Genomic DNA, 10,464 nt, shown 5'->3' with positions numbered 1-10,464 from the left:
GACTAAAAATATAATAAACAAGCTAGGCTGCAGTATCCAGAATCCTATCAGTGGTCACGTAAGGTTTCCTTCACTTGTTGCAGTTAATGGATGAAGTACCAGAGTGCATCTCAGATGCATAACCAGGCACAAGAGCAGAAGATGCATCGCAGCACCTCATCACTTAGCTGTGTGGCAAGTCAATGCACACCTTATACAGACACCAATAGGATTCTGACCAGTATTTATATGAACGTGTACTGTAACCCCAAATTCAATTTCAAAATGAGTGAATATGTTTGGGAAGTCTGCCAATGAGGCATGCAGGTGGGTTTGTTGTGGGCTTCCAAAGGGCACAACTACTGCCCTCTTCTGTAGTTTTTGTTCCCTCTCTGCAGGGATGTAATCAGATGCTTTGAAGTAATTTCCTACAAATTCCTTGCAGTTAATTCTTTTTTGCAATACGTAAGATATAAGCTAAATTAGGGCTTCGATTTAATGATAACTACATTCCCTTTTCTGTAATAGTTACAAGTTAATCACTGCAATAGTTTTTGTTACTTTCACATACCATTGTTATTTAGTTGTGACCTGCACCACCATTCCAATGTTTTTAAAAAAGTAAATACAAAATAATTAATGTAGCTACATTTTAATAATAAGAAAGAAAATTGCCAGTATAAGTATACTGGCAACAAAGTTTTACAAGGAAACCTTGGGAACTGTAGCTAGAGTGGATTAGTTTTTAGAAGTAATTTTCAAAGCTCTGCATGTGTTTAAGAGGCATACTTTGCATATTGTACCTTACTAGACAACTTAAGGTATCAGGAAAAGAATGATGCCAGGCTGATATCACAGAAATGAAACAGTGTTCCAAAACCACCAATGGGCAACTCTAATAAATTAATAAGAGTACACCCCTTCATGGATTGCTGCCTTGTTGTGGCGAAGGGGCTTGAGTAATTAATAGAATTACTCAAGCAGTATGTGGACTGAGAACTCCCAGAAGTACAAGCTGGATTTCGAAGGGGCAGAGGAACTAGAGACCAAATTGCTAACCTGCGCTGGATTATGGAGAAAGCCAGAGAGTTCCAGAAAAACATCTACTTGTGCTTAATTGACTATACAAAACCCTTTGACTATGTGGACCACAGCAAACTATGGCAAGTTCTTAAAGAAATGGGAGTGCCTGACCACCTTATCTACCTCCTGAGAAATCTATACTGTATGTGGGACAGGAAGCAACAGTTAGAACTGGGTATGGAATGACTGATTCATTCAAATTTAGGAAAGGAGTATGACAAGACTGCATATTGTTTCCCTGCTTATTTAACTTATATGCAGAGTACATCATGTGAAAGGCTGGACTGGATGAATCCCAAACCAGAATTAAGATTGCCGGAAGAAATATCAACAACCTCCGATATGCAGATGATACCACTCTGATGGCAGAAAGTGACCAGGAATTAAAGAACCTCATAATGAGGGTGAAAGAGGAGAGCGCAAAAAATGGTCTGAACCTCAACATCCAAAAAACTAAGATCATGGCCACTGGTCCCATCACCTCCTGGCAAACAGAGGGGGAAGATATGGAGGCAGTGACAGATTTTACTTTCTTGGGCTCCATGATCTCTGCAGATGGTGACAGCAGCCACAAAATTAAAAGATGCCTGCTTCTTGGGAGGAAAGTGATGACAAATCTAGACAGCATCTTAAAAAGCAGAGACATCACCTTGACAAGAAAGGTCCGAATAGTCAAAACTATGGTTTTCCCTGTAGTGATGTATGGAAGTGAGAGCTGGACCATAAAGAAGGCTGACCCCCGAAAAATTGATGCTTTTGAATTGTGATGCTGGAGGAGGCTCTTGAGAGTCCCCTGGACTGCAAGGAGAACAAACCTATCAGTTCTAAAGGAAATCAACCCTGAGTGCTCACTGGAAGGACAGATCCTGAAGCTGAGGTTCCAGTACTTTGGCCATCTCATGAGAAGAGAAGACTCCCTGGAAAAGAACCTGATGTTGGGAAAGTGTGAAGGCAAAAGGAGAAGGGGACGACAGAGGATGAGATGGTTGGACAGTGTCACCGAAGCGACCAACATGAATTTGACCCAACTCCGGGAGGCAGTGGAAGATAGGAGGGCCTGGCGTGCTCTGGTCCATGGGGTCACGAAGAGTCGGACACGACTAAACGACGAAACAACAACACAGTCCGGTACAGCCCACCAAAGCGCTGCCCAGTCTAGACGGAAAGGGACGGGTGCGCTCTCTTCCCTTCTCGCCCTCTCTGGGAGTCTTCCACCTCATTCCTCATCTCCCACCAAGAATCGAATTAAAAACGAACAAACCACCGCGCTGCCCTAAGAATGGGCATAAGGCAGAAAGGGAACAGGAGCCGACCATTTTAATCCACGTCCGTCGTCCCCTACTACGCTAATGTCGGCCCGTGCCCGTGGGCTGCTTCGTCCTGGGGCTTCCTTCCAGCCTCCCCTGCGCCGTCCGGCTTTCCTGCGAGAGCAACCGCCGCGAAGCGAGCCCGAAGCCAAGGCGGCAGCCAGGGAATCCCCTGAGGGAAGCCCCCCCCCCCGCGCCCCCGGAGGCAGGTCTAAACCCTGCCGAAGAGGGCTCGGGCGATCCCTCTCCAGGACCCGGGCCTGCGAGGAGGGCGCGCTCGTCTTTCGGGAGGCAGCAGGCTCTGGCCGGAGAGAGGGCTCCTTTGGCTCGGGCATCTCTTTCGGTGCGATCTCCGGCGCCGCCCGCTCCTTCTTCCCGAGGCCGAGGTCGCTCTCTCGGGCTCCTTCCTGGCAAAAGGCGGCTCCAGCCGGGTCCAAAGAGCGGTGGCGGTGGGGGGGGGGGAAGAGGTTCGGTCCTCGTCCCCCATCCCTGGGCACAGAAGTCCGAAGCAGGCAAGAGTTCCTCAGGAACACGATGGGAACGCCTGGAGGGAAACCATGGCGGTCGTGATTGTTGTAAAGCTACACGAGACCCCCCCCCTTTCCCACGTGCAGAGAGCGAGCAAGAGTGGGGGGAGGGCGCTGCTTCTTCTTCACAGGGCGGCTGAGAGGAGGCTCGCCTTTGCCCGGCCGCCTCCCTTTCCCGCCCAAGGCAGAAACGGTCTCCCCCCGTCGTGACCCAAATACTTCCCCCCCCCCGGAGGTGCATCTCCGTGTGCCCCCCCCCCCAGTCCGCCCCACTCTGGCAGTTCGGGGGCCCGGCGATGCTTCCTGGCAACCGGGCGCTTCCGAGCCCTCTAAGCCCCGCTCGGGGCCAAGCCGAGCCGGCAGCGGGGGGGGGGGGGAATCCTCGCCCCCCCCCCCGAGACCGGCCGCTTCCGCAGTCTCGGTACCTCCCGGGGGAGGGAGGAGCCGAGCGAGGCAGGCAGCCCGTCAGCTTCTCACTCCCCGGACTTGTCGGGTCTCCGAAAGCAACCAAGCCTGGGGGAAAAGAAAAAAAAAAAGCAAAAAGCGGCTTGTGAAAGGGAATCTCCCCTTTACGCATTCAATTCACAAACCGGGACAACGCTCCACAGCGACATGAGGCACGGACGGGGTTCGAACCCGCGATCTTCGGTTTACGAGACCGACGCCTTACCACTTGGCCACCGCGCCTGACGGGCTAGCAGCACAGAAAAGCAGCCAGTGGAAGGCAGGCTCCAGGTTCACGGTCTCTTTGCGCCGTGGAACGTTCCGTCCGCCGACGTTCGGGTTCCAGCGCTTGGGTTATTTTTCAGGGGGAAAAGGCAGAAAAAGGCCACCTATAAACCCAGGCTGGCACTGTTTCCCGGTGCCCTCCCTTTGCCCACCAAAGGCCTTTGCCGATCTGTTGCCGGCGGGCTTCGCGATCTTTCCGCGGACGCAGGAGGGAAACACAATGAATCGCAACCCATAGGACTGTACAGCTCAGCGCACCCCTCGAGCCCAGTTTATTCCAAGCCCCGATCCGGTAGCCGTGGCTCCGAAATGGACGAGAGGCACCCCTGCTTCAGAACCAGAGAGTAGCCCCTGCTGCGTGCTTTGCTCCGGTGTCTCTTTCGCTGCTTCTTCGTGTCCTCCCGGGGGAAGGTTTGCGATGCAACCGCTGCAGCGCGCTGGGAAGCTGCGCCGGACTTTGGAGCGGTGTTTGCGGTAGTGCAAAAGGCCATGCAAAGGCCAGCCAGGCATCTCTCTCTCTCTTTCTCTCTTTCGCCCCCAACCCCTCTTCATTTCTGGGCGCCCGGGATCGCAAAGAAATACGGGGTGCAAGAGGGGGCCCCAAGTTTCACCATCGGCGGTTGGGGGCGCGGATGCCAAGCGGCCATTTTAGCCCCGCCACCAGCTCGGGGGCGGCGGGCTGCCCCTTCCAAATGGCCGCGGGCACCTCTTATGCCGCCCGCGACTGCTGGAGTTACCGGCTTTTAACGAGAAGTGGAGAACGCCGTGAAAACGTTACACTGGAATTTGCACCGTGCCTACTGGCGGGCGCCCGGGAAGCCATTTTGGCTCGCAACCAGGGCAGATACTGTAGGGAGAAGATCCCAAACCCACAGGGACGAAAATATTCAAGGCGGTCGCACGTGTTGTTCTTTCCAGGTTTTCCTTCTTATACCTGGGAGAAACGAAAGGCTTTGCTTGTATTTCTTCAGCCGTTTACCGTAACTGAGGTTATAAATGCAAGCGTAGGCGATACCTTTATAGACCACTTAAAAAAAAACCCTCCCCATACAGCGTGCGAGTTGTGGAGCAACACCACGAAAGGCTGAGGTGGCTGGTAAACCGGATTTAATATAGATTCTCAGTCAGGCAGAAATGCCACCCCCCCCCTCTCTCTCTCTCTCTCTCTCTCTCTCTCTCTCTCTCTCTCTCTCTCTCTCTCTCTCTCTCTGTGTGTGTGTGTGTGTGTGTGTGTGTGTGTGTGTGTGTGTGTGTGTGTGTGTGTGTGTGTGTGTGTGTGTGTTTAAAGGGATAAATAAATTTTCTCACTTCAGGTTGAGTGCCTCCAAGCATCTGTAGAGTTCATACTTTTTCCTAAAGCAAACACTTAAAAAGCAGAGTGCCTCTTTTGTAAAGGGAACCAGAGTCCCCTTTATTTTGTTATATTATTTTGGAAAGGCTTGTAACAGACGGTGTGCACTTTTAAAAAATTGTTTAAAAATTGTTAAAAAAATTTAAAGCTTCTATATACCTTCAAAATGGTATTAAATGAAACATATTTGCCCTCTGGCCCGTCATACCTTTCCCCAGTGATTTCTATCCTTGGGGCCTTTGGCTTTTTTTTTTAAGACTTCAACTCCCAGAAGCCCCAGTCAGTGTATCCAAGGGGGGAAGATTCTGGGAGTTGAAGTCCAGAAAGAAGGGTCAAAGGTAGAAGACACAAACATTTGTGGGCTTTCTTCATCTGAATCCTTTCTTATGGCAACCAAAAAGTTCTAAAAAGTGCACAAGCTTTTGGGATCTTCCGATCTCTTCATCAGCCAAGACTGGAAGTTGGAGTGAACTTGTTTTGAGGTCTTGTTGTCTGCAAAGCGTCTGAGGGAATGAGGAAGGAGAGGTCGACCTGTAAAGCAGGTAACCAGGTGAGCACCTGGTCGTAACAGAAATGAGACAACGATTTTAGACCTCTCCAGGAGTAGTACCAAAGGATACCCGGAATAAAGAAGAGTGTGGCCTGCCATCCCTAAAAATGTTAAATCCAATCTGGGCAAAGCACAGCGGTGCTTTATCTGTGGAAAACGGAGAGAAGCCTGGCAAATTTTAATATTAAAAAGGCAGAGTGTGATTTTGGAGGCTGGAATGAGATCAGCTTTAAAAAGCCAGTGGGAGGAAACAAAGGCTACCCTTGTGGTCGAAATGTTAAAGACAGGATGAGGGCCATCCTCAGAGAAGCACACACAGGGGTGCTTTTTGGGGTGTGGGATAATTTTCATACTACACTATCTACTAGTGAGGAGGAGGGGCAGAATTACAGTGGGGTGCTGCTATTTTCAGGATGCCATATATTTTCTTCCTTTGATCAGAAATTGCAGGCTCAGTCCCCATGCAGGGCTGGAAAAGACTCTTTCGGCTGACACCCTGGAAGGTTGTTGCCAGTCCTAGTTAGTTGCTAGTTAGTACTACTGGGAGAGAAGGGATAGCATTTTGACCATCTTCCTGTGTGCCTGTTTAATTTTTCAGAAACAAGCCTCCTTAAGATCAGCAGGTGTTATTTGTTGGTGAGTAAGACTCTGATGGTGTGTCGACAGCCACTTTACTGGAGCAGGATTTGGACCCAGCTGGTTTCCTTGAGGCTGAAGTCCTAGCCATGCTCTGGACTAAAATATCTAGGTTCCCTTTATTCAGTTCCCTGTATGGCATATATTAGTGCTGTGAACATTACAAAGTAAAAGCAGTCTTATGATTTCCACCCACCAGTGTCACATACCAGAATAGAACAGAGATATTACAAAAATATCACATTTTTATATTTTAAAAAAACCACGGCTGCAGTCAAGATAATTTTGGATCCTACATAGAATCCTATTTCTGTCCACCTACTTTTGATGTATCTTTTCTTGCTTGTCATTTCTGGGTGCCAAAGACTGAACGGGATGATGATTGGAGCATATATACTGTGTTTTGTTTCCTAGCTAATCAAATAAAAATGGATATCAGCAAAGATACTCAAATTCCCTTCTTTCCACATGCTGGCATGTATACCTGTTGGTACTTCTGGAGGTGAGAGATGGCATCACTGCCCAGTTAGAAGCTTTTGGCTTGGCAGGCTGCTCTTTCTGTTGTGACTTGGGAGGATGACTCAGCCCAGCCAGTGAAGAAGAGCATTTGTAAGCAAAGCAACACTTTATTTACTGACTCAATTGGTATAAGAAAGTCACTGTAGTGTAGTGGGTAGAATACAGGACTAGAACACAGAGGAGCCAGGTTCAGGTCCCTGCTTGGCCATGCAGACTCACCAGGGGCAGCAGTGATGGTAAAAACACTCCTTAACTCACCTTGAAAACCCCTCCTATTAGCCGTAAGTCAGAAGTGTCTTGGAGGTATATAACAGCATTAACTAGTATAAAGTATACGTTATGTAAAGCTATTTTAATGCATTCAGATTGTATTATTTATTTGAATTTTATTATTTTTATTTTCTGTTCTGTTCAATTGACAATTTAATTATGCTGCTGTGTGTCTTTGTTATAAAAGCCCAGAGTGGCCCTTGGCCAGATAGGCAGTAAAATAAATAAATAAATAAATAAATAAATAAATAAATAAATAAATAAATAAAGGCACCCAGTGCACACACTTGTTTCAGTCTGTGGTTGGATTTATTTCATTTTGTCCTGTGATCATTTTACAATTCACATTCTTGGAATGCCTCCCGTGTGTGTGTGTGCGCGTGCGCGCGCCTGCGCCCGCGCACCTTTAAAAATACAACAAAGATCTTAGGGCACCACCTAGTGGAGCAATGTCTAAACAGCATTGTTGGGTAGGGGGAAGGTCACTAACGTTTTAAAACTTACTGGTACTAGGGTTGAACCTCAGTTATTAGAAACATTTTGCGTTGAGGGCAGTAATCAAACAGTTAAATTCACTGTTTTCACGTGCCTATTAATATAGTACGGTACATTAAAGAGCACATGGAAACAGTGAGTTCACTTGTCTGAGATGCAGCACAGTCCGTGCCTCCAAATAGTTGCCAAATGTCAAAGTTCCAACCTGGTAATAACAGGTTTTTAGATTTTAGTTGCTGATTTTTTAAATGCTACGTTTAAGTCTGTTAACTGAAGGCCTCTCTTACTCCAGTTGGACCTGCTTTTCCAATGGAGACTTCCATGCAATGACTGGTGCAGCCACGGCAGGCCTCCAGGGAGGAAGTCCAGGGCCTCGTTCAGCAGAAGGAACAGGAGGGTCCCCAGATGCCAACTTACTCTGTGAAGCCTATACTAACCTAAAATAGCTTTTTTCCCTGTGCCATCAAACTGCTGAATTTGCAACCATCTGATGCAACTGGGAGTTGAGGCAATCGGTTTTTGTAGAATTTGTTCTTAATTATCTTGTGAATTTTCTGTTTATGGTGTGTGTGTGTGTGTGTGTGTGTGTGTGTGTGTGTGTGTGTGTGTGTGTGTGTGTGTGTGTGTGTGTGTGTGTGTGTGTGTGTGTGTGTGTGTGTGTGTGTGTGTGTGTGTGTGTGTGTGTGTGTGTGTGTGTGTGTGTGTGTGTGTGTGTGTGTGTAGTGTTTTTAAGTGTGGCCGGTAGCCATATTAAATTCCGGGTATGGTTTACATACCTGGCCAGTAAATAAATAAATAAATAAAAATAATAATAAACACGCTTTGAAGTAAGGAAAATATGCACAGACGCGTATTTACCTTCACCAGTTAGGTCCAGAATTCTTCTCTGTTGATGTTCCCAGAACTCTGCAACTCTCTCCCACAGGAAGCCTCATCCTTGTTGTCCTTCCACAATCAAGCGAAGACCTTCCTCTTCAGGTAGACTTTTCCTGAGTGACTTGGCTGTCTGAGTGGGGTTTTTTAATGGATTGTTATGCCTTCCTGCTTTGCTTTTGTTCACCACTCCTTAAAGTGGTCCTTGTTTGATCTCTTTTAATATTTGTATACTTACTGTTTTTAGCTTTAAATGTTGTCTTTTAGTGATGTGAATTGCCTTATGTCCTTTTTAAGGTGAAAGGCAGGGTAAATATATTTTTTTAAAAAATCCAGAGTCTCAGATCAGCTTTTGTAAGAGGGCTTTTATGACTTCTCTTGTCTTTAGATCTGAGGTGGGCGAGTGGCTGCTTAATGGATTATGGCTGCTTGTAGAATAACTTTTTGCAATGGAACATCATTATCACCATTAGGTGTTTAGCTGGTGTCATCTTTTTTGTTGCAAATCTATAAATCGTGGGGGGGGGGCAGGGAGTACCCTGAGTCTTTGGCAAATAAATGCAAAGGTCACTCTCCTGCTTTACGATTTCATTTTCTTGAACACGAGCCTTTTATACACACTTCCCTGGAAGCAAACCTTAGCAGGGGCCATCTCAGTCACAAAAACCAAACTTCCTGTAGTTGCAGCCCAACCTCTTCTGGGGTGGGGGTTTGGTGGGTGGGTGGTATCCTCACCCTTTTTTGAAACAAGTGTTGACTAGATCCAGCTGGCCAGCCAAAACTGCTTATTGTACAGGGATGATACATGGCGAGGGCTCCATCGCTGGAGGCCTTCAAGAGAAAACTGGGCAACCCTCTGTTAGATCTGCATTGACTTGGATTTCTGCACTGAGCAGGGGGTTGGACGAGATGGCCTTATAGGCCCCTTCCCACTCAATCTTTCTATGATTCTGTAATACGAGTTTCTTCAACTTTGCTAGCATCATTGCCCAATGCAGTAAATTTAAGAGGTGCCCCCCCCATGATGTGACTGCATGGTAGGGGGCATCTGGTTCCATATCCACCTGCAGTGCGCCTGCTGACTCTGCCCTCTGCACATCAGTCAAAAGTCGGAATAGAAAGCCCAGATGTGTACAATGGGAGGCTCCCCCAACCCCACATTTGGGGACTTTGCATGCCTGAGAAGCCATTGCCCTAAAACTAAACCATCTGGCTACATGATTACACCACAAAACCAAATTAGAATGAGGGCAAGAAGCATTGCTCCCAGGCTGAACAGGTACCTTGTTAACACTATGCAGTTTCTCTTATCTGGCTGGTGCCTAGAAATCAAAAGCAGTGCTCTGAATATTCATGCTGAGCTGGCAGTTCTGCCCCCCAACCCCACCTTGACCCCGACCCTGAATCAAGTGCTTGGACACATCTTGCAAAGGGGTATGTTTGTCATAAAATATATCCCCCATTTCAGCTCATCTCTGCCGTTTACGTACACATCCTGCTAACTCCAAAGGGAGCCCTGGTTATGCTTGTTTTCTCAGCAATTTATCTGGTTTAGCCATAGAAAACACACTGAGGCAAAGTTGTAGCTTGGAGGGAGGTGGAGGGGAAAGATCCCTGAACGGCATCTATCCGATATGGAGCGTCCTTCTTGAGAAAACAATGTGAACGCTGGTCTTTTGTCAATGGGACTTCCCATACTCACAATAGAGGTTTTCACAGGATGTATCACTCTGCAGATGAACATTGTCACTGTGAAATAAAATGCATAGGAAGATAACTGACAGCTTGTTTGGCAGAATGTAAAGCAGCAATTTCTGTGTCGAGTCAGAGAACAAAAAGAATAAAGTAGACACAAAGAAGACATGGCTGCTGTAGCCACTGTCTTTTACAGGCTGTTTCCCAGCCAGCAGTATCCTGCTAACTAGAGTAACTGTCTCCAGGCCTAAAAGCGTGACACTCTGATATGCAGGGAGGGAGAGCCAGGGGTGATTGACACTGGCAGCTATGACCGTTAAGACACTCCTTGTGGTTTGCCACTCCAGCAACAGATCCAGCTTGGGGGAATGGAGGGTTTAGCTCAGTGGTTCCTAACCTGGGGTCCCCAGATGTTCTTGGACTACAACTCCCACAAATCCTGGCCAGCAT

General features: G+C 47.5%; 1 long non-coding RNA gene and 1 other non-coding gene across 2 annotated transcripts; one reads left to right on the top strand and one right to left on the bottom strand.

The window, feature by feature from the left end:
• The first annotated feature begins 2,583 nt into the window (after positions 1 to 2,583).
• On the top strand, positions 2,584 to 8,262 carry LOC140704625 (uncharacterized). Its single transcript, XR_013541558.1, has 2 exons — positions 2,584 to 6,771; positions 7,739 to 8,262. It is a non-coding gene; the product is annotated as an uncharacterized LOC140704625 (long non-coding RNA).
• On the bottom strand, positions 3,512 to 3,583 carry TRNAT-CGU (transfer RNA threonine (anticodon CGU)). Its single transcript has one exon. It is a non-coding gene; the product is annotated as a tRNA-Thr (tRNA).
• Positions 8,263 to 10,464: the final 2,202 nt, after the last annotated feature.

Source organism: Pogona vitticeps, chromosome 2 (assembly GCF_051106095.1).
Source record: "Pogona vitticeps strain Pit_001003342236 chromosome 2, PviZW2.1, whole genome shotgun sequence".
NCBI lineage: Eukaryota > Metazoa > Chordata > Lepidosauria > Squamata > Agamidae > Pogona > Pogona vitticeps.
The sequence above is the reverse complement of the archived record's forward strand: the minus strand, read 5'-3'. Positions and strand labels throughout refer to the sequence as shown.